General features: G+C 42.4%; 1 protein-coding gene and 1 long non-coding RNA gene across 15 annotated transcripts in view; both read right to left on the bottom strand.

The window, feature by feature from the left end:
- Positions 1-3,782, bottom strand: part of LOC123520771 — a 79,814-nt gene extending 76,032 nt beyond the window's left edge. Inside the window, exon 1 of the long non-coding RNA XR_006679370.1 lies at positions 1,898-3,782. This is a non-coding gene — a long non-coding RNA (uncharacterized LOC123520771). The remainder of the gene's footprint in view (positions 1-1,897) is intronic.
- The window catches only part of LOC123520769 (tyrosine-protein phosphatase Lar-like), a 924,035-nt gene that overhangs the window by 499,442 nt on the left and 397,185 nt on the right, over positions 1-27,408 (bottom strand). For 3 of the 14 annotated variants that reach the window (XM_045283354.1, XM_045283355.1, XM_045283356.1), the window contains one exon: positions 26,935-26,969. The exons of the other annotated variants lie outside the window; for them this stretch is intronic. The gene's annotated coding sequence lies outside the window, so the exon portion shown is untranslated. The remainder of the gene's footprint in view (positions 1-26,934; positions 26,970-27,408) is intronic. 14 annotated transcript variants of the gene reach the window in all.

Below are 27,408 nucleotides of genomic sequence, written 5' to 3'. Positions count from 1 at the left end.
AGTGGTGGTGTTGATTACAATACTGTTGTTGAAGTTGAATATTGACACTTATATGAATTTTGGTTTAATACCTTAGAGGAAGAATGCGAGCAATATATGAATGTGCTTGAGAAGATAATAAATTAGATTCGATAAAAAGAAAAATTGCGAAATGATACGTCTTAGTGTGTGTACTTACCAATCATTAACAGAGAAAAATAAGTTTGAGATATTTTGTACCACAAAGATCACTGCCGAAGAAGGAAACTAAACCGAAACAACCAACAGAACCGACACTTGAAACACAGCCATACAGGAATATGCTTCACTCCTACACTAACAAAGAACACTGAGTCAATTAAGTTACTGTGACAAATAAAAGAACTAAAAAAAAAAACGAAGGCATATTTGTCAAGCACTTAAATGCCATCATTACCATCATCTTCACCATCATCACCATCACTATCACCATCACCATCACCACCACCATCACATCACCTTCACCCAAAACGATTCCCCCTCATTATAACACACTCACAACCAAAAATACGAAGTGTCTTTTCTTTTTGCAAGCTTTTGGTGACAGTGAACGCGTCGCCACACGATCACTGACTGTGCCACTATTTTTCTGAGTTCTAGGAAGAGGGCAGGACGACACATAACAGGTTTCGGTAACTATCACATGTAACTCACCTTTTTTGTGCATTTTACCACTAATTCACCCTTAATACACTGAAAAGAGAGTAAAAGGATCTCTCTCTCTCTCCCTCTCTCTCTCTCTCTCTCTCTCTCTCTCTCTCTCTCTCTCTCTCTCTCTCTCTCTCTCTCAAAAGCACGAATTTAAGTATATGGCAAGAAAAAAAAGTCAGTACTGCCCGGCCACATCGCCATCCACCACTATATACACGGCACTATACATTGGCAACAGCTACAGGGGGCTCTAGTTTGTGTCAAGACTTAGCTGTTTCCTCGTTTGGGGTCCGAAGTCCTTCCTGGCGGCACTGTGCGTGGAGGGCAAAGGAGACAGGAGACTGGGACAGGACCCCTTACACGCTTCCACTCATTACGATTTACGAGGCAACACCTCATACACTCTGAGAGACGCAAGAGGAAGCGAGACGTGCCCCGTGTGCTGCTTTCATGTGCCGGGTTTCGTCACGTCAGTCACCGCATAATGAGGAAACATACTCACACACGAAGAGACATAAAAACCAGACCCGAGAATTCGTGTACGTTGTTCAAGTTCTTTTTTTTTTTTCTTATATTCCTTATCTCTTGCACACTGCTCCGTTTGAACACTCACGGAAAAAAATGAAACTTACATAACTCTCAAGGAGTACAAGAAAACTCTCATCACAAAGCCTTTCTTTAAACGGGGGCACACACGTCCATCGTCAGCACACTGCTGTACATTTTTCCTCTCTTGTTATTTAATGGAAAAGGTATTTCACTCAGTAACGTGAACAACGACCAAAAATTTTGGCAACTATGATGGTTTCCAAAAAAAGAAGTCTGGAATAATTACACTGTTCCATTTATAGGATCAAAGTATAACGCACAACACAAGGGACAACCAAGGGAAATGCACGTATATACACATCTGTGCGTGTGAGCGCGCATACGCACGCACGTAGACACACACACACACACACACACACACACACACACACACACACACACACACACACACACACACATCTATATGTGCTCTTAAGTACGCATGTACGCACGTATATAAGCGCGCGCACACATGTACGCACTCACGTACGCAAGCAAACACACACAAATACACACACACACACACACACACACACACACACACACACACACACACACACACACACACACACACATATCCATTTGATGTACCAAACCTGGTAAAATTACTATTATTTTTCCCACATTCCACAACACTTACAATTTTCACAAGTATATATCAGACACAGGCTTCCAGCATGAATTCACTGCATAAATCCACCGCTACGACGTCCACGAAGGGCAGCTGAACTTGGTGCAGTGAATTACATTCGGGGTTCAAATGTGTACATCCTGGGGTGTGGCTGCTGCGAGACGAGCAGCGTCATCAGTCCTCGCGTCCCACGGCACTCAACACTGCCACTCACGACTCCCTGCACACCCCACACAGCGTTCTCCAGGTAGCACAACTCACATGGCAAAGGGGTATAGGAAGTCTAGTGCAATTAATAACTAGGGCCACCGCTCCTTGTGGTGCGACCTGCTGGCCCGGTAGACTCCGACTCCAGCGATCAACACCTGGCTCACGCCAGGAGAGTTGCTGGTAACTTTAGTATAAACACTTGATAAGTGAGGTGGTGGGCGTGCGAGGCCAGGGCACAGGGGTGTGCTGGTGTGTGGAGGTGGTTGAGGTGCGAAGAGAGGCCAGTAGCACAGACGCGGTCCTTAGCGGGCACGGCAAGTACACTGGAACCACTGGCTTGCGGAGGGCGCCTTCCTCGCAGAGAGGCGGAGTCTGACGCCCTCGCTCCGCCCACTTCCACCCGCCTTGGTCCAGCTCTGTGCCCCCGTTCATTCACCCTGCTTGCTTCACTCACTTCTTATCAGTACAACAACCTACAAACAATTGATTAAATGCACTATTCCCAATACTGCTAGCTTAGCTTTGCCATGAATACCAATAGAGTGAAAGGCGAGCAAGTACCGGACCGTACGCAAAGAACAAAGCTTAGTACATTGTGGAAATGTATATTTTCACACACAAAAACTAAAATAGTGCCAAATATAATTGCCTATATCAGCATTCTCATTGACAGTGCTCGGGTGAATGGAGGAGGGGACGGATGAGAAACGAGGTGGCGGCGGGTGTGGGCTCGAGGGAGTGGCCTGGCGGGTGGTGGGCGTGTCGAAGAACCCAGCGCGCGGTAGAGGGGAGATGGCCTCAGTGTTTGGCCAGGCTGCCTCATCAACCAACGTGGGGCGGTAAGCTGTGGCACCCGGGTGGATCGTCACTGGCACCCTGAGAGTCTTACTCTTCACCCCGGGGTGGCCTGCCTGACGCCCGCTGCCTCCAACAACTGTTGCTTCATTGGTGCGGCCCACACCACGAACACCTACGCGCCACCTCCACACTCCTCGAGGTGGGGTGGCAGAATGTCTAAATTTAAAATACGAATATTGCTGAGGGGGCGTGACGCTCCCATGCCAGCAGCATATTAGCAAAGTGGAACATAAGGAATGTGTAGCATCAAGAGGCTCGATTCGTGCAAGACATGATTTACACAAACAACACGATTATTGTTTATTCTGAATAATAAGTGTTCGGAGTAGACTCAGGGTCATGTTATGGAAATTCACAGCGAACAAAAAAAAAAAAAAAAATAGCAGTGCTTTGAATCACTAGTGAAAATATCCATGGTAAACTCAAGAAAAAAATTGGCGTTCATTTAAACGATTTTATTCCTCAATAAGTACACCATAACATACTGACACATAAAAGCTAGTGCGATTAGACACCTGATGACTATCTCAGTGAAGACGCAGCAGCCTGAAGCCCTCGGCAATACCCCCACAAAGCTCTGTCCTCCCAGTACAGCCAAGTGCGTCGTCCCACCATGTCCCAGCAAGTCAAGATTACTGAGTGAGATAAACATTGTCAAGAACAGCAAGTGCCCTCCTCCTACAAGGCTCGCCCATCTGGTGAGTACATTAGTCTGTTGTAGTTTTGATGTGCCAAGGTGGTGTCACCATCTAACAGGTTTTGGTGTATTTCGTAATGCCTGCCTTTCCCAATTTAGATAAAATAATGATTCAAATTTCACTTTGAGACTGAAGAGCCTAGTGTTTCCCCGTCCCCCCCCCAGCTCCCCAACAGAGGCACCTCGGCCATCACTTTACAATAAAGTGCTCACGTCCACTTTCTCTTTCCTTCTGCATCATCAGAGCTGCAAAGTCCTCATCACCTACACTGTTATGTATAATGCTGTTCTCTTATCTTTCGATATTTCACATATACATCAATGCAATTCCATTAATACATATTTTCTTTTCCTTCAGCACTAATGCATACATTACTGGATACAGGATAAATACAATATAAGAAAATACCAGAGAGAAGGAAAAGAAAGTAAATCGTATAATAGCCTTTTATAACGATATATAAAAGACATGGAATATACACTTCCATACATGTGTGAGTTATATTTTCCCACAAAAAATAAATCATCCTACAACAGACCATGCTCCCTCCTGACAAAACATTCAGTCAAATACCACCAACCACACAGTGACCGCCTCAACAGTTAACATTAGCGAGGGATACGTTCGTGACACTACCTTGTGACAATGTTCAACGGTCAATTCGTACAAGATCATTCATCTTGAACGATTTATTTCAAGAAGCTAATTAATGTAGTTCACCGAACATGTAATAAAAATTATAAATGTGAGAAAAACGTTGTGTGTTGATAACACAGCCAGTCAATGAATCAAGGTGTGTACGCACCATGTGTATTAGCACCACCACCGCTGCCGCCACCACCACCCCGTGACTCAGGGACTTTCCCTGTTCCTTCCATTGAGAGTGACTTGCAAGACAGAGGAGACGCACGCGACTTTTGAAAGGAAAGAGCACCCTAAAAACTCATACTACTGAGGTCCTTAAATATTCACTCGACTATAAATGCCTTTAGTAGCATACTGGGACCGGAGGAGTGAGTCCTGAGGGAGCCGCGAGCCCTCACATCCTCCTTCGGGTCGTCGTAAACCACCGTTTCCGCGACACCTTATCGCCGACTCCAGCCTCTTACTGCCGACTAGTTTCTACCCAAGACATCTCCTTTCCACCCCTTCTCCCCGTCATCACTGCCCCGGCCATGTAAGCGACACCCGCACACTGACACACACCACAAACAGCCACGCCGACGGTCAACTTTCCTTTCCGTGTTCCCCTTCAACCCTCCCCTGACCAGCAGACAGAAGCGCCGCACGTCACACCACTCTGCTCACCATTACCTCGACGCGTGACACTCAAGATAGGATGAGAGACGATGGGAAGAGAAGAGAAGAGAAGAGAAGAGAAGAGAAGAGAGAGAGAGAGAGAGAGAGAGAGAGAGAGAGAGAGAGAGAGAGAGAGAGAGAGAGATAAAAAAAGGAACAGAAATAGAAACTGACGGAGAGAGAGATAAGCATATGCAAAGATAGACGGAGAAAGTGAGAGGCAGACAAACAGACAGGGCTTCTAAAATGAAAGACGGAGAGAAACAGACTCACTTTCACAGGAACATAACACGACCAAGACAAGATAGGGTAACACACCAAGCAGGTTTTCATCAACACTAGACGACTTTAACACTCCTCATCATGTCACCCGCAAGGCTCATATAACTCCACACGTGAGATGCTCGTTTCACCTTCTCTGTTCTCAGCCCTCTCGCCGCCTCAGCTCGCGGTACCAACAACACCTCACCCCAAATTCTCACCCGAAACAGAAAGGCTTACGACGCAATTAAAAGGAGAATACTAGGAAACGTGTGTAAAGTGGGAGGATACTGTACTCCAGCTGGCCGTCAAGTTCTACCACTAATGACAAACGAAAAAAGAAAGTACGGCTCATGAAATTTCTCGTCGTGGAGTTCTTGAATATTTTTGTCCTTCCTCCCCACATGAATTTTTATCAACTTCTTCCGGCGTCTCTTCCTTTTCTTCCCGGTCGTCTTGTTGCTCCGCCTCCCTCGAGTCTCACTTTCATGTTTATCATCTTCACCTCCCCTTTCGTCTTCCTGCTGCACCTGCGCCTCGGTCAAGATGAACATGCTGCACCAACTTTGTAAATACCGGAGCACATAACTTATAAACTACTCAGACTTCCTCGAGGAGCCCGGAAGGGAACGAGGCACAGCTTCTGCCTACTTATTTCAAGAAGAAAATATACTGCCCACCGCTATTAAAGCCATTTCGATACAAGGTAAAACAAACAACAACTGTAACTATTAAATAAATATGTGAAACCTTTTTTGTGTTGATGCAATGGATAAAACAAAATACATGATTGTTAAGTGCAGGATAAGCGAGACACACGCTACCAGTATTTATACATATAAAAGTATCATTATATTATCTATTATTTGAAGGTAATATATCATACATGTAAGCTTACATTATCCAGGTAAATAATGACTTCTTATTATATGTAATTTCAATTTGATATATTAAGTGGTCTATAACGCAATTGTGAAATAATTATTTTCATCACCTATATTACATGTTACGAGTCTCTTCAAGTTCACATGAGTCACGGTACACATGCGAAAAAGTCTATAATGGTATGTAATAAACATAAAAGTCTGATATGGTTCAAGGAACAAACAGAGTCAGTGCGGCAAGAAAAATATCGAAAGGCGGTTGTTCTCCCTCCCTTCTCCGTCCATTCCACCAAAGCTTACCCTGAAAACATTTACTTAAATGTCCCTGAGGTGCAAGAATAAGTTGACAACAAGGAACACATGACACATTAAGAAGAAAACAAGAAATAAAAGACAAAATTCCAGCTTACTCCTAACCAGAAAACAAACTTTAGAATAAATGCATAAAAGATGGTGAAAAGTAAACCTGAAGGTAGCGAAGTGCAGGGCAGGCGGCACTCGGGGCGGCGGGGCAAAGCTAACGCAGAATGAATACTCAAAGAGGCCGTTGGAGGGAGTGAATGGGCCGGCAGAAGGACTTTCACAATTCTAGTGGCCACCGCTCCGAAAACAAGTTTGCAAAGTGGAAACACATTTTTCCAGACTCAGCCTCCCATTGCTCGCCATGAGAAGCTGGAAATGGGGCGGTAAAGAGCGGGGCAGTGGGACAAAAATACATCTGATAATCGACCGTGAAAGAAACATTTATTCCGCCACGAGAGTGAGATTATCCGATAAGTGAAAGGGAGGGTGTGGGGCACAGGAGAGGTGAGCGTAGGGCTGGGCGGGGAGATGGTGTGGGCAAAGCGGGGCGGGGCAGGCAAAGAGAAGCAGTACGGTGTAGAAGAGGGAACATTACGAAAATGCCTTGAGAAACTTGATTATCACAATGAGCACGTCCTTGGTGAAGGCCAGCGACCATTATACGCCAGAAGTTAACAAAAGCTTACTATTATTTCTTTCTGCAATGACACACACACACACACACACACACACACACACACACACACACACACACACACACACACACACATTCATTTTAGTAGTAAATGTACAAACTAGTAAGTTCAGGTATAAAGATATTTTTTTCATAGATCTTCACATTAAAGGAAAACAATAAAGAGAAAAAAATAATCTCTCTCTCTCTCTCTCTCTCTCTCTCTCTCTCTCTCTCTCTCTCTCTCTCTCTCTCTCTCTCTTCAAATATCCACCTTCAATTCTTACTCCATTTTCTTTCCCCATTTTCACCAGTCCTTTCTCCCCCTTCCCTCACTCCCGCCTCCCTGTCCATCATAAATAACAGACTCAATCCCGCCGCCGTCCAAGGCACAAAATCCTCCACAGAATCCCAGCCGTAATCCCACGGTATAGCGAGAGGTGTGGAGGGGGGAGGGGGAGCACAGAATATTACCTGGGAGACGCCCACAAACTCTCATTAACGGAGGTGACAGTCCCACCCTTCACACACCGTACCTTTGCCTTCTCTCAACCAATTGGGAAGAAAAACTGAAGAAAAAAATAAGAGATCCAGTGAATTTCCAACCACGTCTCTTCCTTCAGTATCACCTTCACTATTACACATTCTCCTCGCTCTGTTTGCTGGCTCTCACACTCTTCCCTCTTGTTAATCGCCTGTGTCCCTCACGTCCACGTCTCATTTAGCGTGTACACCTTCACTGGGAATTCTCTTTCTTTCCAGCCATCTGTGTGGCTTCTGTGCGCAGGTGTTTTATGTCTTCATTAATTAACTTTCCCCTTCCTCTTACGTGTTACTATTTATATATGTTCGTCAAGTAAAGAAACTAATGAAATTTAAGTGTAAATAAGAATGAAAAGAAAGACACAAATGCGAGATAATGCATTTTTTGAAAGGGAATTGCTGATGGGTAATGAAAAACGTACTGATGAGATAGGAACGTGTCCAGCCTTTGTGATAAAAGCTCTTGGAGTGTCTCACTTTTTATCCTGTATCGCCCTGAGTGTTCCTTCTCGTATCTAAAACAAAAAACAATCCCCAGAATGAAACATTAAAGTACACACGATTGAAATTGTAATAGTTTTATTCTCTGGAACGAAAGAGTATTTCCATATTTAAATTTCCAATCTTGTCATAATGCTGAAACTGTCAGGCAGGTAATAAATAAATAGTATAACCTAGCTAATGTTTGTAGAATATTCAAACCAACCAATAGTTGAAATTTGTGGGTGGAAATGAAAAAAAAAAAAATGATGAAAGCCACGTGACATGTCAGTAGAATAAGAGATGCGTCTATTCACGAGGAAGCAGGAAGTCTGCGTTCATTATCTTGGAGTTGGGGTAGAAGAGCGGGGACGGGCGAGGCGGGGCCGTGCGGGGCGGGGCGTGGTGGCACTGGGACTAACATCACCCCAGGAGGTAGCCGCACAAAGCCGCCTCAATCTCAATACTTTGCTGCTAGAAGAAAATTCTTTGGTGATGTACGTGTGTGTGTGTGTGTGTGTGTGTGTGTGTGTGTGTGTGTGTGTGTGTGTGTGTGTGTATATATATATATATATATATATATATATATATATATATATATATATATATATATATATATATATATATATATATATATATATATATATATATATATATATATATATATATATATATATATATATATATATATATATATATATATATATATATATATATATATATATATAGAGAGAGAGAGAGAGAGAGAGAGAGAGAGAGAGAGAGAGAGAGAGAGAGAGAGAGAGAGAGAGAGAGAGAGAGAGAGAGAGAGAGAGAGAGAGAGAGAGAGAGAGAGAGAGAGAGAGAGAGAGAGAGAGAGGAAAAAGAGGTTATACCTCTACGGTACCTTTCACCCATGTTTCATTTTACGTTCAGTTGGACTGTACTTCACAACGGCAAGGCAGCAAGGAGTAAAGAAGGCATTAAGGTGACACAAATATTCATAGTAAGAAGAGGATTATAATTAGTTCAAGCGATAACTATTACTGTACCGCCAACATGTACGCGTGATTAAAATACAACATCGACGGGCTATACTTCGAATGTTGCGCTAAAGTTACAGTGAGTGGAAAACGCAAAGCTGATTAAATGACCGTAGAGGGCCGGCACACACACTCCCACACACACACACACACACACACACACACACACACACACACACACACACACACACACACACACACACACACACACACACACACACACAAACAAAGAAACAAACAAACTAAACAAACACAGAAACACAAATATACGCACTCACATTTAAAGTTGGTAACATGTAGTGTTGAAGGACGAGTACACGAGTGGCCACACTTTATAAGTAGAACAGGAAGAAACCTACAACTACAAATAATGCGGCAAAGTCAATACTGTGTCCCGCATCGTGTTCCAGCTAGCACAAGTAAGAAACAATCTTGAAAATAAGAAAAAAGACCAGTAAAAATGTCACGGAGGAGAGGGGAGAGCTTGGCGGCACCAGGAAGTACTTAAGTGCACAGGGGCGGAAGGGGAAGGGTGTGTCAGGGTGCAAGTTATCACCTGGGAGTCACCGAACTATGTAGTGGCACAGGACACTGAGTGGATGCTGTGCCTCTCGCTGACTGAGAGAGGCTGCTTCTCTGGGTCATGTTTTGTGTTGTAAACATATAACCAATGAGTGAAGCGTACTCTTAATTTCACGCACTACGGCATCTCACCCAAGGAAACTATGTAGTGTGAAACAAACCAAAAGCTTTTAAGTCTCACAGTAAGCTCTTCACGCACAACCTACGACACATAGATGTCAGCGTTCAACACAAGCCTACAACACACCTCTCTTCTACCCTCCATTCCAAACAGACCCTCTCGGCAAAGCTCTCCCTCCAGCCACGACCGTCTTTCCTCGCTAGAACAAATAGTAACTATAAATTCACGGCGGGAGATGTGACTCTCTTGTCTTCCTTATTTCTCGTTATGGAACTAAAAGCCGCCTCCCCACGCACTGTTCTCACAATATACCCCCAGAACTTATCAAAATGCGGACTGAGGCTAATGGCCGCTCCCCGCACTGCGTTGGCTGGAGAAGGACAACCATATAAAAAGTGCAAGAAAACGCTGGAGAGAGAGAACCACAGATGTAGATTATGGAGGAATCAGAGAGGGAGAGGGAGTGGGAGTGGGAGTGAGTGGGTAGTGATGCTAGGTACTCGTGTAGCAACAGACGGTGTACAGAACAGAGGAAGGGTGTCTAAAATAAAAAGTATTGCCCTGCAGACACTGGCAATGGAAATGAAAACTGTTAAAAATGACCGTTTACGCTGCAATATCACAAATGCTGGAAATAAAAAAGAAAAAACAAGTGACGCATTTTTACTTGTTCTCTCCCGGAGCTTTTTTCAGTTTAAGAGAGGATTGTCTTTCAATTAGATCTTGTTTTATGTTACATCTTTACCTTATATTTACCAACCATTGTTAAAAGTGAGTGCGTACACTACACACACACACACACACACACACACACACACACACACACACACACACACACACACACACACACACACACAGAAACAAAACGAAAAATTATTCACTTTATAATACACATAATCAACAGAAAATAACAGAAACAGACGAGAAAAAAAAATCTGAAAAAAAAAACAGAGGAAGAGACGCCAACAAGTACACAGAAACAAAGCAACAGGATAGAAAATTACGAAAACAAAAATCTAAAATAATCGCCACAAAAAACACATTTGCTTTCTTTTCTTATTATCCAGCTTTCAATCTGCTGTCTTGTCACACGCTTTTGGGATTTCCAGCAACAGACAGAAGCTCGCATCACTTCCAGACAGGCCTCCATAAATCAGCCTTCGTGAAGCAGTGCAGAGAATGAAAAACGGGCGATATACACTACTCCTCTTTAAGCCCCAAACGTATGCTATACAATACTGATATACAATGTTATGCTATGCTGCGCTGCGCTAAACTAAATGCATCCAAGCCAGAAAATCCTTAGCTTAGGTGTGTTTACGTAGCGACTCAGCTGTAAATCTTTGTGCGGTCTCTCTCTCTCTCTCTTTCTCTTTCTCTCTCTCTCTCTCTCTCTCTCTCTCTCTCTCTCTCTCTCTCTCCTGATCTTTCAATACACAGCGCCACTAATCACAGGCAATACACACACCGTCTCTTCCTCTCATTAGTCGTAATCTCTTTATCACGGAGCCTCTTTCATCCATTAAAGCAAACTTACCTCGGTGCGATTCAAGAGATTGCCGACCAAACACCTCTCGCTATACTCCATGTTTATTAACCCCACTTCCAACTTCGCGCTAATCGTTTCACAGGCAAGTCTAATATCGTTTTCCCTCGTTATATTGAAAAAAAAAAAAAAAAAAATTCGTGTCAACTTTCAATTTCAACTTACACATAGGAAAATCACTTTCATAAGACGTATCATTAGTCTTGTTTTTCCTCACATTTGTTTTTCATCCACTTAACACTATCATCCTATCTACTCCATCCACACCACACCAGCTTCCACTAGAAAAAGAGAGTTTGGGGAGGGATGGAGGTGGTTGGAAGGGACGAGCTTATCTGAACCTAAAAGAATCGCCTTAGGGTAGTTTAGGGGGGGGGGGACGAAGAGGAGTGTGGTGCCATGTTCCCTTAATGCTCTATCCCCTTAGAAAAACAAACACTGGGTGGTGAGTTTATCCCCAACACCAACACCTGTGACCCTCGGCATCCATTACTTCGGAGGAATATATGCTGCACCGCTCCTCATTTCATGCCACTCCTGCCTCTCCGCCTCTCTTACTCACTCCCTGCCTCACTCACCCACTCACTCACTCATAGCTCTCCCACGTCATCTCCCTCAGTCATGAACTCATTCGCTCAATTCTATCTCTCTCTCTCTCTCATCTTCCTGCCGCCCTCACTCATTCAATCACTTCTTCAATCTTCTCTCCGTCACTTTATCGCATCCTCATTCTTTACTCATCAACTTCCAACCTGTTCCTTATTCATTTCATCATTTACTCATTTACTCACAAGAAACGTCTTTCACTCATCTAACTACTAACTATTTTTGCTTCTACTACAACTATGACATTGCTACACTATTACTAATGATGCTGCTGATGTTGCTGCTATAATTATTACTGATGTCATTATTGTTAGTGTTGTAATGAATGTATAAATCATTATCACCATCATTATTTTGCAAGCAACACGCTGAACATACACAAATAAATCAGAGTGACGTCAAACATAAATGCAATATTCACTTCAAAACAAAACATATATATTTTTTTTATTCACCCCCCAGGCAGCTCACTCTCCCTTCTTTCCCGTAGAGAAATTTTTGAGCTTTGTTTTCGGAAAATAGTTAGCTTCACTCAGTCCTTTCTATGAAGATTATTTTATACCAGTTTTCCCCCTTTTTTATATCCATTAATTGTTCAAACATGTATCCCCACTCCTCCTTAATTGCTCCTCCCCCCCCCATGCAACGTGAGGAGGGGGACACAGGATGACAGGCCCTCCCCTCACCTAACTTTGTGTTCCCTGATTTTATTGTTTGTCTCACCAGCTCAGCATGTTTTCACACCAACAAGCAGGACACAGTTTTATAATAACATATTCACTGAATTGGATTTAACATATTAATGTATGGTGTATTGTAATGTGGTGTGTGTGTGTGTGTGTGTGTGTGTGTGTGTGTGTGTGTGTGTGTGTGTGTGTGTGTGTGTGTGTGTGTGTGTGTGTGTGTGTGTGTGTGTGTGTGTGTGTGTGTGTTTAACTATCTATATATGTATCTAAGTCTTTATCTACTTCATCATAAGCAATATTCGCAGTGGCATATCATATTATGCCCTGCTTCCTCCCCGTAGGCGCCGGTGAAGGTTCAGACTGAATGAAAGTATCTTTTGCCTTTTCTCTTTTCCTTTTATAGAAAACAGTACACCATAACACCATAACACTCGTAAACGTATCTTATTCAATCACGCACAACAAAGTATTCAGTGTAAACCTGGGAAAGTTGAAACTAACACGTACACAATTCAATAATACCTAACAAGTCAGAGTATAGAGTGTAAAAGTCTGTAATGGTTATGGTAGGAGTAGTTGTGGTAAATGGCAGTCAGTGGTTGTGGCGGCGGCGGCGGCGGTGGCTGCGGAGGCTGGGCCTATGGTTCAGGCGGCTTTAGTTCTGCACTAACGAAACTAATTGAACGCGTGTCAGTCAGCCATTCCTTTAAATAAATCGATATCAACGTTGTCGTCTGTGGCAAAGCAAAGCAACCAATAATATAGATGAACATGTAAGAAACCAACATGAAATTATATCAGCAAATGCTCTCTCTCTCTCTCTCTCTCTCTCTCTCTCTCTCTCTCTCTCTCTCTCTCATGAGAATGACTACTACTGACTTTCAGATACATACTGCAGTGTTTCCCTGCAACCTCTACTCATCTTTCCGTCCCTGCCAGCGTTAGGGCGATAAATCACATGGATGCTCGCTCAGTAAATTAGAATGTTGTACAATGACAATAGATGCAGCAGTCATGATGGTGGTGGTGGTGGTGGTGGTGCTAGTAGTAGTAAGAACATAAGAAAAGAAGGAAGGCAGTCCCTGTGTGCTTAAGCTACCTAATTCCATCTATCTTCTCCATCCATGAATTTATCTAACCTTCTTTAAAAGCTCCCAAATGACTCAGCCCTGACTACATGACCACTGAGACCGTTCCACTCATCAACCACTCTGTTTGAAAACCAGTTTCTTCCCAATTCTTTCCTAAACCTGAATTTTTCAAGTTTAGATCCATTATTTCTGGTTCTGTCACCGCTACTGATCCTAAGAACTACATTCATGCCCCTTCTGTTAAAACCCTCATACCACTTAAATACTTCTATCAGGTCTCCTCTTAACCTTCGTCTCTCTACAGAATGCAACTTAAGTTTTTTTTCAGTCTCTCTTCGTAGGGAATATGCCTCATCCCCTGTATCTTTTTAGTCATCCTCCTTTGCACTGACTCCAACAGAGCTATGTCCTTCCTGAATTGTGGGACCAGAATTGTACAGCAGTCAAGATGTTGCCTGACCAGCGCCAAATAAAATTTTAGTATTACTTCAGGACTCCTGCCTTTAACAATTCTAAAAATTAATCCTAATACTCTATTCGCCTTATTTCTGGCCTCAATACATTGCTTCCTTGTATCGAGATCGGAGCTAACTATGCCTCCTAAATCTTTTTCATACTTGAAACTTCCTAGTGCCACGTTATCTATCGTGTACCTATTGCTTGGATTATCCTTGCCTACGCTCAGTACACTGCACTTGTTAATATTGAACTGCATTTGCCATCTATCTGTCCATTTTTTCATCCTATCCAAGTGAAGCCTTGGCATCCGAATCGAACCTAAATGATCTACCTATCTTTGTGTCGTCCGCAAATTTACTGATATCAGTAGCACTAGTAGTAGTAGTAGTAGTAGTAGTAGTAGCAGTAGTAGTAGTAGTAGTAGTAGTAGTAGTAGCAATAGTGGTAGTAGCAGCAACAGTACTAGTAGCAACAACAAAACTAGTAGTAGTAGTAGTAGTAGTAGCAGCAGCAGCAGTAGCAGTAGTAGTAGTAGTAGCAGTAGCAGCAGCAGCAGTAGCAGTAGCAGTAGCAGCAGCAGCAGAAATAGTAGTAGTAGTACTAGTAGCAGTAGCAGTAGCAGCAGTAGCAGTAGCAATAGCAGATGTATTAGTATTAGTAGTAGTAGTAGTAGTAGTAGTAGTAGTAGTAGTAGTAGTAGTAGTAGTAGTAGTGAAATAACTTGACAAAGAAGAGGAAAGGACGCATTGCCCGTGGCATGACCTAAAGTAAATGACAGCTGTAAATGGCAAAACTAAATAAGAACAAAGAAACTTCCAACTTAAAGGATATCAACACAAGCAAGGATGAATAAACGTTTGCCTTTCGCTACATACCCAACGAACAGGGCGGGAACTCTGTGTAACGTGAGGGTGAGGTGATATGAGTGGTGGGAGAACTTCAAAGTGTGGTGAGGCGGAGAGAAGCGGCGGTGACGGAGATGATTGGTGTCAGCCGCCGGTGAGAGTCGTGCGGGGGTGACACTGACAGTCTGACAGCCATTTTTCGAGTCGTTTGTCCGCCTCCATCACGGAAAACAATCAGTCACAGCAGAGAAGAGGGGGGAAGCACACACACATACGCACGCACGCACGCACGCACGCACGCACACGCACACACACATACGCATGCAAAAGCTCTCCCTTCCAGCACACATTCCACATTCACATTCATCACTCCAAAGGCCCCAATTAACACTCAATACCTACTGCTCTACACACACACACACACACACACACACACACACACACACACACTGGAACATTTACTTTGCCACAACTAAAAACAAAATATAGAAAATCACCACCAGTCCGACTAAATACTGGCCAGAAAAAATAATAAATAACATCAAACATTCAAGGAAAAAACACCACTAACTTGAAATCCACAGAAAGAAAAAAATAAATAAAATAAATAAAAACACTTGGAAAACCAGACTCGCATTTACTGGAAAAATAATGACGAAAGAAATATATACAAAAGAACAGCATCGTGTCTTGTTACAGTAATGTATTCGTATTCCGCCGCACACAAATGCCACGTGAAATAAGAAACTAGAGGTACTTAGGAAACGAAGGAGAAGTGTGTTTTTGCCTCAGTGCCGCACCACAACCATAACCACCACCACTACCACCACCACCACCACCACCACCACCACCACTATTTGTACACGCTCAAAAACCCGGAAAACAAACACGCTAACGGAGCTCCTTATATTACGCAGTTGGAGAGGAAATTGGCTAACGTTCCGGAAAAAAAAAGTATACATAAAAAAAAATAAAGACAAGCAGACAAAAAAAAATGATAGATAAAAAACAGAATATACAGAAAAAAAACAGCAAAATCACAAACAAACGGAGGCGAAAACAATAAAAAGAGAGCGAGAGGATAAACTCCATTTGTTATAATAATGATCGGCATTGGCTGAGGCAACAGGTAGCGTGAGGCGGTGGAGTGAGCACCCCTGGGAGGCATGAGAGAGAGAGAGAGAGAGAGAGAGAGAGAGAGAGAGAGAGAGAGAGAGAGAGAGAGAGAGAGAGAGAGAGAGAGAGAGAGAGAGAGAGAGAGAGAGAGAGAGAGAGAGAGAGAGAGAGAGAGAGAGAGGAGATGGATATTTACCAGATAAAAGTGAGAGAAAGAAGAGAACGAGCTGATCATATGAGATGGAAAGAAAAGAAGTGGATAGAAAGAAAAGAAGAAGGAAAGGAAGAGAAATCTAAGAAAAGAAACATATATAAATAATATTAAAGCAAAAATTGAACACAGAAGGAAAAAAAATGGATAAAAAAATAGAAGATAATACGCGATGCTAGTAAGTAAACATTTCACAGCAAGAGAAACAAAGAAAACGAAGACAAAAAAGCAAGAAAGAAAGAAAACGCGATATGAAGGCAAAAGACAACATTTAACAAGAAAAGAAAGAAAACTGAAACCGCTGATGCAAACAAAACAATATAAGATAAAATTCACTTGTATTTCTTCCTATTCTTTTTTTATTCTTTTTTATTCTCTTCTATCCCTTTCCATTTATCTTAATTTTCTTATTTCTTTTCTGGCTGCGGAATGTTATGGAAAAAAAAATATTTGAGGTATAAATATGAAGATGACAAAAAAAAAGAGGAACTGGAAGATAAAGCAAAGAATGAAGAGAAAAGGAGGATAAACAAGAGAAACAGGAATAAAATTTTAAAAAGACAATGAGAATGGAGGAAAAAGAGAAATGATGAATAAGATCAGTAAAGAAAAATAAGAAAAAAAAAATAAAAGAATGAAAAGGAGTAGGAAGAAAAAGAAAAAAAAAGAGGAGAAAGAGTTGAAACACAATAAGGAAAGAGGAAGATAAAATGATGATGAAGAAAAAAATTAGTACTGGAACTGAGAAGATTCCGAATATGAGAATGATAAATGGAGGAACTGGAAGACAATGTAAATAACGAATAGAAAAGAAAAGAAAAAAAAAACAAGAGAAACACGAGTAAAAGGTAAGAAGACAATGAGAAAGGAGAAAAAAAAAAGGAAATGATGAATAAGATCAGCAAAGAAAAATAATAAAAAAAGAAGAAAAGAACGAAGGGAGTAGGAGGAAAAAGAAGAAGAAAAAAAAACAGGAAAAAGAGGTAAAAACACAACTAAAAAAATAAGGAGAATGAAACAGTGAATTAAAAAAAAGAATAATATTGGAACTGAGAACATTCCATCAAAGGGCTCAGGTAACGTGACTAATCCAGCATCTTTCAGAATAACAAGAAGAAAAAAAACAAATAAATAAATCACTGTAAACGGAATAGAGAACCAGGAAGAGAAGGAAGGAATACGAGGAGCAAGAAAGACGCAGAGAGGAAGATTACAACGAAAGAAAAAGGAAGAGAGAAAGAGAAAAATAAATAAAAATCAGAAAGAAAGCTATAAAGACGATACGATAACATGATAAAAGAACAAAAAAGCAAGAAACGAAATAAGAAAAAAAAGAAAAAATGAAACAATGCCAAGAGGATGAGAAGGAAATAAAAGAAAAGGAGGAGGAAGGGGAGGAGAAGGAGGACAGGAGGAGGAGGAAGAAGAAGAAGAAGAAGAGGAGGAGAAGACTACAGTTGGGTGATGTGTTACGCAGAGCACGACAAGACAAGACAGAGGAAAAAAAAAAAAACAGAGGTCTTCCATAAAAAGAAAATGAGACAATCATGAGAGAACAGACTGGGTAATGAGAGAGAGAGAGAGAGAGAGAGAGAGAGAGAGAGAGAGAGAGAGAGAGAGAGAGAGAGAGAGAGAGAGAGAGAGAGAGAGAGAGAGAGAGAGAGAGAGAGAGAGAGAGAGAGAGAGAGAGAGAGAGTGTTACGTACCGCTCCAAGAAAAGAGACCAGGAAAAATGAAGATAAAAGGATGTGTAAAGAGGAACGGAAAGGAGGAGGAAATGAAGAAAAAAAGGAAAAGGAAAAGGAGGAGGAGGAGGAGGAGGAGGAGGAGGAGGAGGAGGAGGAGGAGGAGGAGGAGGAGGAGGAGGATGGAAATGGAGTAAGACACAGTAGGAGGGTCATGAGGAGTTAGTCACTTTGTATGAGATGATGCGTCAGGAGAGAAGGGAAGAGGTAGACACTGAAGAAGGAGGAGGAGGAGGAGGAGGAGGAGGAGGAGGAGGAGGAGGAGGAGGAGGAGATAGAAAAAAGGAAAAAGGAAAAATCACACAGGAATAACAGGTCATGATGAACTATACACTATAAAAAATAAATAAGCTCATTATTGTTAATAGTAGTAATATATGTAACGGTGTCATTATTGCGTGCGTCATTATTGCGTGTGTCATCATTTTAGGCAAGGCACTTACTTCTCCACTTATACATTCGACACACGCCCTAATCACTGTTCGACACACGCCCTAATCACTGTCACACTCGCGTCATGATCTGCGTGGCAACATTCGTGACACTCTTGCACTTTCACGCGTCGCTCACACTCTACCTTAGCACTGGTATTTACACTCTAAACACGCTGAACCACACTGACACTAGCCAAGTACACTACACAGACACTCCCTATAGATCTCCCTGCCTGCTTCTGTATTTCCATCTACCTGTGACTTGAATTAATCTTAAGAGGGAAGTTTTATACTATTCTTTTGGCTTACTCTCTCGACACTGTTCGGGGATTGGCATCTCAGTGGGTCTTTCTTCTTCCATCATTTTCGTCAGTCTTGGCCAGTTTTACATCGTTACATATAAGAAAAAGACAAAGGAAAACATATTTACACGCTTTTATAAAATTAAACTTAGAAATTGTACTTTCTTTCACTCGAGCAGCTAGCAATTACCACTCTGAGTATAATACACTCTCTCTCTCTCTCTCTCTCTCTCTCTCTCTCTCTCTCTCTCTCTCTCTCTCTCTCTCTCTCTCTCTCTCTCTCTCTCGACCCGCTTTATTTTCCCGACTTGATCAAGACTAAGCCTTAATTGTGGCGGGTGAAAAAGTATCTACCTAACAGCAATTAATTCCGAGGGGCCACCCATGCATACGTGATGAGATTACACACCGCGCCACAAAGTTACCTACTCAATTAAAATTAGAACAATGTGTAGACCACCTTGTCTTGCCTCCACACTTCTTCCACTCAGCTGCTGCTCCACCTGCCTTCCTCCTCCTCCTCCTCCTCCTCCTCCCTCCTCCTCCTCCTCCTCCTCCTCCTCCTCCTCCTCCTCCTCCTCCTCCTTTTCCTCGATCTCGAAGTGGTCAAGAGGAAAAGGAAAGGGATGTGGATGCGGTCGGAAACTTTAGGTGAGAAGCAGAGGAAATATAATCGACGGTGAGAAAAGTTGAGAAGACAGTCACGGTGATGGAAAAAGAGGATAGAAATGGTGGATGATGATAAAAAAAGGGAAAAGAATGAGAGAGAGAGAGAGAGAGAGAGAGAGAGAGAGAGAGAGAGAGAGAGAGAGAGAGAGAGAGAGAGAGAGAGAGAGAGAGAGAGAGAGAGAGAGAGAGAGAGTGTGTGTGTGTGTGTGTGTGTGTGTGTGTGTGTGTGTGTGTGTGTGTGTGTGTGTGTGTGTGTGTGTGTGTGTGTGTGTGTGTGTGTGTGTGTGTGTGTGTGTGTGTGTGTGTGTGTGTGTGTGTGTGCGTGCGTCAGTTGAGGAAAAGTGAAGGCAAGTTGGAATGGGAGAGAGGGTGGGAGACGGGAAATGAGGATAGTTGGTGGTAGAAAGAAGAAAAGATGATGAAACAGGAAGAGAAGAGAGACGAATAGTGCAAGACAAGGAAGAAGGAAGAATGGCAAATAGGATGAAAGAGAAGGAAAGACGCCAAACATGGTGGTGGAAGAGGAGGAAGAAGTGAAGGAGGAGGTGAAGGAGGGTCTGAAGGAGGAAGAGGAGGAGCACCAGACGTCCAGGGAGTGCCGTGGAGGGCAGGGATGAAACAACCTTTCCTCGACTTAATTAAAACTGAAAACTCTATCCTGGAGAGATTTATTTTAATGCCCTGAGACGCCTTGCACACTCAAGAAATACCTAAATCCAAATGAACTGTCGCACTCTCTCTCTCTCTCTCTCTCTCTCTCTCTCTCTCTCTCTCTCTCTCTCTCTCTCTCTCTCTCTCTGAAGAAAACAAAAGTGGCATTCTTAACTTTTCACCATTTCCCCTTACGTCATTACATCCTTAGCAAACCTCTTTTCCTCTTTCTCCTCCTGTTTCCTCCTCCCTCCTTTATATTTCTCTCACCCCTCTGCCCGTTTTACCTCCATAACAACCTTCCACCCTTCCCTATCTCCCAACACCCCACATCTACTCCCTAGACGTATGATAACGCTCCTTTCCTCGCCTAACACACATACGCCCCTCCTAATTCTCCATCACCATGCATCTTCATCTCCTCCACTATCAATAATTATTACATTTGTAACACTCCTCGCGTCCCGGAGTCGCTGTCCTCTCACCCAGACCCACTCTTGACCCACGACTCCCAAGACACCCATACATCGTGAACGGCTCCCTCCTGACAAGGCGTAGGTGTTAACAGCAGACGGTGGTGGTGGTGGTGGTGGTGGTCGTGGTGGTGGGGGTGGTAGAGAAGAAGGTACGATGACGAAGATGATATAACATAAATTGATAAAAGTTAGAAAAAAGAAGACGAAGAAAAAGAAGAATGGAGACAATGAATATTAAGAGAAAGGAATACAGATTAGGGAGGAGAAGGACGAGGAAAAGAAAAAAAGGCGAAGAAGGAAAAGGAGAGAAGAAAGAGGAGAAAGAAAAACAGGAAGAGGAGATTTCAAGGTTTTTCATATGAAACTCTCTAAGACTCTTATCCTCTCTCTCTCTCTCTCTCTCTCTCTCTCTCTCTCTCTCTCTCTCTCTCTCTCTCTAACACACGCTAGGGCTGTCATGTAATAAGTGTGAAGAGGCCGTGGAGTAGAAGGGAGTGGCCTGTGAAGTAATAACGTTACTGGCGACTATTAATAATACCTCACAAGATGGAGTGAAGGCAAATATTTACGCTCGTGTCGAGGGCTGCATCACGCCTTATATTAATCTTCATCTAAACACGCCCAGCTCCAGCCCCCTACACTCCCCACACTCCCCAGTGCCGCAACCCTGTAGACCTTTCGCTTCTCAGCTGAAATGATCTTAGCCATTCCCCTTGATCAGTTCTCTGTTGCACGTACTTCCATACACAAAGCGAGTCTCAGGCTAACTATAGGATACACGCACTACAATAATAAAGAAAATATAAGATAAATATATACATAGAAACTTTATAAGGATTTGCTTGGTTAATAGAGAACGGTAAAGCTCAGAATGTGTGTTTGTGGGCAGATGTGAGGCATGTTTGGGTGTTGGGTGTGTTTTCTTTGGAGTGTATGTATTGTAGAAAATAATTACGACTGCGCTAAACTAGTACATTCTCATTCTATATATAATTGTCATTTTAAACTGGGCATTACAAAAGTTACAATTATTCGCTTTATTTATCATTTGACTTTTTTTCTTTTTATCACCAGTGAGTGTGTCGTACATTTAGCGCTTCCAAAACACATAAGTATTTTTTTTTAACTATTCTGTCTTTTCATTCCATTCCCCGTTGTCATGACACTGTCCTCGTCTGATCATTCTTTACGTCAGCCGCATTCAATTCACAGGATGTGTATTTTATTTTCATTTGGCGTTTATTTCCATGTTTACAAACTTTACAAAGGACGCACTCCCTCCAAGCTCAGGATGAAAGTAAAGCCTCTCGTACAAAAATAATTTCCCATATATTGTTACCTGTCAGAAGGCCCATGTAGAATATAACTAGAGGTAGAAGTGTATTGTAATGTGTCGCAAAAAAACACCATTGTCGGCAAACTAACATTTCAAAGTAACTTCCTTTAAACATAGAGTTCACAACACATACATATACAGAATGCAAGATGAACACTTAGGCTTTTTGCAATATATACAAAAGTTAACATCACAATTAGCAGAAAGAAGTGGATTATTCTTTTGATGTGCATGTCATCCCACACGGCAGCTCTTCATTGAGAAACAGGAGCAAACACTCTTGTCACCAGGAAGGGCGAGGGGTCACTGGGAAAGGTCACGCCATAACACACCCACCCATCCACCCACACACGGACACACACACAGGCGTCCCAACACAGCAACGATCTACATATCCACACACAAACACAAAGGCTCTGAAATTACGTTGGTGACGGATATCATCGTGGATAGCCTGAACACCTTCCCTAAGGCTATGAAAACAATGGTGTAAAATAAGAGAAAGTGCAAATGTATAAACTCTCTCTCTCTCTCTCTCTCTCTCTCTCTCTCTCTCTCTCTCTCTCTCTCTCTCTCTCTCTCTCTCTCTCTCTCTCTCTCCCTCTCTCTCCATGTCGCAGGTGTAAATCAATGAGATGAACAGGTACACCAAGCTACACACTATAAAATATCAAGCGTTTAGCCTTCCCATGTTCAGGTGAAGAGAGCCACTACCTAACCCACTTCAGGAAGCCTTTAACCTTTACCTGTGTACCAACATGCACGGTCAAGCTAACGCGACCTTCTCTGTCTCATACATATGGGCAGATTAAGAATACAAATACATCTCTTAACAGGTGATGATCAAGAAAGGTACTTGTACATACTTATACAATTTCTGTGTTTTTATTATGTCTGTTTAACTGTGTATCTCTCTCTCTCTCTCTCTCTCTCTCTCTCTCTCTCTCTCTCTCTCTCTCTCTCTCTCTCTCTCTCAACCCTCATACACACACACACACACATACACTTATTATTTTTTTCTTTTGACTTTTTTTTCTTCTCCGGTGTCCGTCGTGCCGACTGATGAGCATTTCCATCACGTGGGAGAGCTCCGACCACGGCCAAATGGACACAAATGTGGAGCCTGGAGATAAAAGGCTACCTGAATGGGCCAGAGACACACTCATCATATTGAGTTTAGAGTTGCCAACTTTCTTTTTTTCCCTCGTCCGTCTGCTACACGAACTTGAGTGTGTGTGTGTGTGTGTGTGTGTGTGTGTGTGTGTGTGTGTGTGTGTGTGTGTGTGTGTGTGTGTGTGTGTGTGTGTGTGTGTGTGTGTGTGTGTGTGTGTGTGTGTTGGGATTCATAGTGAGAGGATTACTTCCTGTGAGGACAATAGAAGAGACGAAGAAAATCCCAGGAAATAAACGATTAGAAAAAAAAAGAAGGAGGAGAAGAAGAGAAGAGAAGAAGAAGAGAAGAAAAAGAAGAGAAGAGGAAGGACATGAAGAAGAAGAATTACAAGCATGAAAAGTGGTTTCCTAATAAGATACAGACATCCAACCCCTAAGATGTTACCAGTAAACAAACGAAAGGGAGAGAAGTGTGTTGGGTCGTGAAGAAATGAAAGAACAGCAAAAAGGGAATAGAGAAATCAGTTAAAATAGGAAGTAATATACACTGAAGAATTACGATAAGAAGAAAGAAATAGGGGAAAAAAAAAAAAGAACAAAATATTTCAGAACCAAGTAAAATAGAAACGCAAACAGAAAAATAGTTAAGAATAAACAAGAAGAAGAAAAAAAAAAGGCGAAGGAGGAGCAGGAAAGAATGTAAGACAGAGAGATGTCGACGTTTTGTGGGGAGGTGGAGACAAAGCTTTGAGGAAAAACATAATATTACATACTTGACAATAATCATGTTTCACGCTTACAGGCCTAGGCAAAATTGGAAAAGAGAAAGGCAAGGCAGTGATGGCGTATGAGGCGCGCAAAGACACAGGTAAAGGGAACATAAAACGCCGCGGAAAAGTGATCATGAAAACAAAATAAGAAAACGTAGGGGAAAAAAAAAGAAAGAGGAAAAAAAAAATACAGGGTAAAACTACAATAAAGGAAGTAAGACAGAAGAGCAGTGTAGACAGGAAGAATTAATTTGTTAGTTGTATTTGTTACTGAAGTTTATATAGACACACTGCCACACTGATGACGAAGACGATGACGATGGTGGTGATGGTAGTGACATATTGATTTTCTTTTTTACCATAAGCATATTCCATTATCATCATCATCATCATCATCATCATCATCATTATTATTATTATCATCATTATTATTATTATTATTGTCACAAAATCATTAACAACTTATGGTTTTATTACAATTTCGTTATTCCGCAGAAAATCTTAATTAATTTTCTGGTTCTAACGCAAAGTGATACAAGATAAAATGTTTGAGTATTTTTTTCTGCTCTGCCATTAGCTGTGTGTGTGTGTGTGTGTGTGTGTGTGTGTGTGTGTGTGTGTGTGTGTGTGTGTGTGTGTGTGTGTGTGTGTGCACACACACACACACACACACACACACACACACACACACACACACACACACACACACACACACACACACACACACACACACACAAACACACGCACACAATTTCCTCCTTGACCACATAAGCTTATCTTTTCTTCATTTCCCCCACTTTCTCTTCTTCTCTCTCTCTCTCTCTCTCTCTCTCTCTCTCTCTCTCTCTCTCTCTCTCTCTCTCTCTCTCTCTCTCTCTCTCTCTCTCTCTTTGTTTTTACACCGCGTTACAAAGATGATGAGTCTCACGGCACACACAACTTATGCATCACCAACACACACCGCTCTGATTTATGCACCACCCCGCCGATCACAACATGTGGACACCAGGTTATTCATCACCACTTTTCCCACCTGCATGGAGGAAAAAAAACGTCTATCTATTATCTATTCAGGAAAAAAGGGAAAAAAAAGGAAAATACAGGTAATTTACAAGAATTATGGGGTGTTTGAGAGAGAGGTGGTGGTGGTGGTGGTGGTGGTGGTGGTGGTGGTGGTGGTGGTGGTGGTGGTGGTGGTGGTGAAGAGAAATAGGTTCAAAGAGAAAGGAGGAAAATGGAATGGAGGATGAGGTGTGGATGAAAAGCGAGAGAAAATTTGAAGGGAAAAAATGACGATTAATGAAATATAAAAATAAACACGAGGTGAACACAAATACTGGATAAACTGAGAGAGAGAGAGAGAGAGAGAGAGAGAGAGAGAGAGAGAGAGAGAGAGAGAGAGAGAGAGAGAGAGAGAGAGAGAGAGAGAGAGAGAGAGAGAGAGAGAATGGAGCAAAGTCCACAAAACTAACCTTAGGAGCGGAAAAAAAAGTTTACCAGACGCCAATACAATAAAAGTAGGAAGAAAAAGAGGAAAAGTCACAGATTACTTCCCTCTAGAGAGCTCTCCTTCCATCCTTAAGTAGTCCTGGTTGCAGCATCGGTGGCTAAAGAAAAAATACTTAGGCAGATTGTCTTACCTTACCACTGAACGACCATGTGAATTGACAATGTAGACTCAGTTGGTGGACGGAACATTGAAAAAAAAAGTGAATGTCGCACGCATTGCTAAAGGAGGCAATAGTGTGTGTGGGGATAATTAAATGAAGTGTAAATGTAAATAAATCACACGACGAGAAAAGGATAATATGACAATGCACAGTAAGAGACATAACACTGATACAGGGAAGACATGTAAGACAGACAGCAGAGAGAAACAGGAGGAAAACACACAAAAAAAGATCAAGAAAAAGATGCAGAAAGAAAGGAAAAAAAGTGAAGAAAAGAACAAGACAATGCGTTGTTGACCATCTCCCGGGACAAGGAAAGTTTAAACTGTAAACAACCCACTGAGTGAAGGAGAGATGGCTGGGGGAGGCGGCGGCGCAGGGGACGTTACACCGGAGCAGAACCACTGAGAGAGAGAGAGAGAGAGAGAGAGAGAGAGAGAGAGAGAGAGACTAGTGGTGGCGGGGGTCTTTTCCACCGCCTCATCAAACTGTCCAACCAACTTCCCTGGCCGGCGTCACCCAGCCTTTGATGTGCCGCCTCGCCTTGCCCGCCACCACCTGTAAGCCTTATTGAGCCTCTCACCACCTCATCTCACCACCAGCCTCTCACCCACCTCAACACCACGAACACTCACCACTACCCACGCCATCCATCCACACGTGCATTACATTGGTGCAGCCATTAACTCAGTCTATCAATCAATCATTCGTCCACCTAATCTATACACGCTGATTTATTGCCAGCCTGGACTTTACTGACTTCACTGTACAACATATCAAAACGTAACAAAGGCAACATAAGACAATAATGATGCGAATGTTTACGCCTATGATTTATATATTCTGTGCACATATATCATGGTTTACCTTTCCTCTTCCACTAGAAAAAAACTGAGCAGATGAACTTGTCTGTTTCTATATGTTTCACTTCTTCCACAAACGCCACCTCTACACTGCAAGAGACATTCACCAAAAGGAGATATTGTTTTAAAGAGCAAAAATAAATGCTTATAGAAATAGATCAATCAATCACCATAAAATTAAAGAAAAACCGTGACAGCTCGCCTTGTTCAGTTATCCATTTACTTCGTTTTGCATTGCCTTATATTCACAAACACACACACACAAAAAAAAAAAAAAAAAAACGGGTGGCATAACATTTCAAGCCACCTTCTCGATATCCGGCGTGGTGAAGGTAACAGATCCGCCACCTTACTATGGAGGCGGCACGGTGACGTCCCAGGGAGTGTCTGCATCACAGTAGGTTGCTGCTAACACTATGATCTACATATATATCACAAACATGCACTTAATTTGTATATAATGTCAGAATTTGTGAACAGTGATTATGTATACTTCTTTATAATTCAATTTGTTTTTACTCACGTTACTGTAACTCGGGAACACTGCAACTCAGCTACCTGAAAAAAGATGAAAAAAAAAAAACGTTAGAATATGACAATTAAAGAACACCAACCTTAAAACATAAGAGAGAAAAAAATACAGTGCGTCATTATGATAAGATTAAGCTCCATTATTAGAGAGTGTGTCCTTTCCTTGTCAGCGTGCAGCACTACACTTCCTTCCACCTTTCCATCGGCCCCTCCTTCACGCTGGGGCTGCTGATTCATCAAACTGGCGTGATCTAAAGACAACCTGTGAATGGGCTGCTTCGTCCCGCCTCACTGCCGCCCTTTGTCCCGCTGCCGTCACCAGTCTTCCCCATTTGTCTGGCTGTTTATTAGGCGTCACAACCACCCCTGTCGCCCTCCTCCTCCTCCTCCTCCTCCTCCTCCTCCTCCTCCTCCTCCTCCTCCTCCTCCTCCTCCTATTCCTTCTCCTCTTTCTCCTCCTCACGCA

Source organism: Portunus trituberculatus, chromosome 47 (genome assembly GCF_017591435.1).
Source record: "Portunus trituberculatus isolate SZX2019 chromosome 47, ASM1759143v1, whole genome shotgun sequence".
In the NCBI taxonomy this organism is placed as follows: domain Eukaryota; kingdom Metazoa; phylum Arthropoda; class Malacostraca; order Decapoda; family Portunidae; genus Portunus; species Portunus trituberculatus.
The sequence above is the reverse complement of the archived record's forward strand: the minus strand, read 5'-3'. Positions and strand labels throughout refer to the sequence as shown.